Consider the following 2637-nt stretch of genomic DNA (forward strand, 5'->3'; position numbering starts at 1 on the left):
TCATCGTGGACATAATATGCAATTACTAAGCCAAGGGCCTTACGGGGTGAATTAATTCCTTGATAGCACCTTCATCAGCTTTGTTGAGGGCTTCCGCTGAAAGCAAATCATTTTGAAGAAGTCGCTGAATAGCTCCTTCAAGACACGGCTCGATCAAACATAAAATTCAGAGCCAAATTATAGTATTTTCTATACTATGACAAAGAGTTTACGCTTCACACAAAAGAAAAAAAGAGAAGCACAAATTAATTCATATACCATTCAATGAAATCAACAATCTTACCAATCTTAAACTATAGAGAAGCACAATTTGAGTTATGAATCGGACATACCAATAATCGCCGGTAGCGGAGGATGGAAGGATGATCGCGGATGGATCTTCAGAATACAGCGACCGATAATTGTGGACGGACTTCAGGATGCTTGCGAATCGTCGGCGAGTGAAGGACGAAAACGGAGTGCATGGTTGCGAGTGCAGCGAGGAATTGTAGCTATATCGTAAAGGGTTGATGAGGAATTAGTTGAATCTATCTTACACTGAGGAATTGTAGCTTTATCATAATTCATCTCTTAAGTTTTTTATTTAATTTTTGTTTATGCCAAATTTTGGTGTAGGATTTACACCGCCAAGAGAGGACCAAACGGGAAGGTTACGACCTTCAAAGTGAGACTAGTGGCAAAGGGTTATGCTCAACGACCTGGTATCGATTATGAGGAAACTTATTCGCCAGTAGTCATGCTTAAGTCTATTCGAGCTCTCTTGGCCATGGCTGCCCATATGAATCTTGAGGTGTGGCAAATGAATGTCAAAACACATTCTTGAATGGATATCTTGAGGAAGATCTAGACATCTATATGCTACAACCAGAAAGGTTCATCAAGAAAGGTGAAGAGCATCTAGTGTGGAAGCTTAAGAAGTCCATTTATGGACTTAAGCAAGCTTCACGATCCTGGAACAAACGTTTCGATGACATGGTCAGAACTTATGGTTTTGAGCAGTGTGTCAACAAAAGTTGTGTTTATAGGGTCTATATCGATGGGAGTTTTGTATTCTTTATACTCTATGTGGATGAGATACTTCTCATTAGCGATAATGTGAATGTATTGTCTGGCATTAAGGAGTGGTTATCCCAACAGTTTCAAATGAAGGATTTGGGAGAGGCAGCATATATTCTTGGGATAAAGATTGGTCGTGACCGATCTAAGAGAATGTTGAGTTTGTCTCAAATAGCCTACATTGATAATGTACTGGCACGATTCAGCATGCATAATGTCAAGAAAGGTTTTCTACCTTTCAGACATGGCGTTACACAATCTAAGGCATTGTGTCCCACAAACCTGAGGAGATAGCAAACATGAAGATAGTTCCCTATGTTTCGGCTGTAGGTAGTCTCATGTATGCGATGCAGTGTACCAAACCCGATATCTTTTTTGTCGTTGGCATTGTAGCTAGATATCAGGCGAATCCAGGTCAAGCGCATTGGACTGCTGTAAAGCATATACTCAATTACCTTAAACAGACTAAGGAATATGTGTTAGTTTACCAGTCTGATGATTTGACACTGGTAGGGTATGTAGATGTCGGTTATCAAGGTGATAAAGATAAGAAGCGGTCTACTACTGGCTATGTGTTTAAGTTTGGGGTGGAGCCATTGTGTGGAGAAGTGTGAAGAAGAAATGCAATTCACTATCCACCATGGAAGCTGAATATATAGCTGCTTGTGAAGCTGCTAAAGAGGCTGTATGGCTCCGGAACTTCCTAACTTATAATACTCGGGCTTTTGATGACGTGTTTAATTGTTTGAGTTTGAGTAATTAGGGTATAGATCCCTTGTTTGATTACTTTGTATAGAGACGAGGAGTTATACAAAGTTTTCTTGTTATATTTTAAAGACGTTGAGATGTTCTTTTAATGATGTGAGGATGATGTTGGATTTTATATCCGTAATTGAGTTAGAGTATTCGAATAATTTGAGATAATTATTTGATTGAGAACGATGAACTCGGAAGTGAGATCTGAGTCCGTTAAGACGTTTTTGAAATTTTAGACTTTTTGATGATGAATAGTAAATACTGCTATTTCATCTTTTTGTCGACTTTCAAAATCTTACGTGCACGTCGTCGAGAAATATTCTTAGTTTTTCGATACGAGTCCAACGACGAAAGTTTTTATTTTTGGACGACAAGTGAATAGTAAACTGGAATTCCTCGATAAACGAACCGAGCTCGTTTATCCGAATTTCGAGAACAAACTTACGTTTTCTATATTTATATAGAATTACGAGTGTGATGAAAGTGAGTGAGAGACGAGAGGGCGAGTAACGAAGAGTACGGGTAGCTAGTCGTTAAAACGAGACGAGACGAGACGAAGCGAGATATTTAACGGCTAAATATCTAACCTACCCTACCCTTAACCACCCCCCAACCGCCCAAAGCACCTTTTCACTTAATATCTCGGCTGCTGCAGCCTTAAGTACAGCCATCACTTTCATTTTTCACTTTCACTTTAATCACACACACTAAACTCACGCACCTTTCCATTTTTAGCTTGGAGTTCAAGCTTTTGAGCTCCGATTTGAGCACCGAGACGAGCGCCGATCATCATTTTGATCACATATCTAAGTAGGTAAGATCTCT

This window comes from Salvia miltiorrhiza, chromosome 2 (genome assembly GCF_028751815.1).
Source record: "Salvia miltiorrhiza cultivar Shanhuang (shh) chromosome 2, IMPLAD_Smil_shh, whole genome shotgun sequence".
NCBI lineage: Eukaryota > Viridiplantae > Streptophyta > Magnoliopsida > Lamiales > Lamiaceae > Salvia > Salvia miltiorrhiza.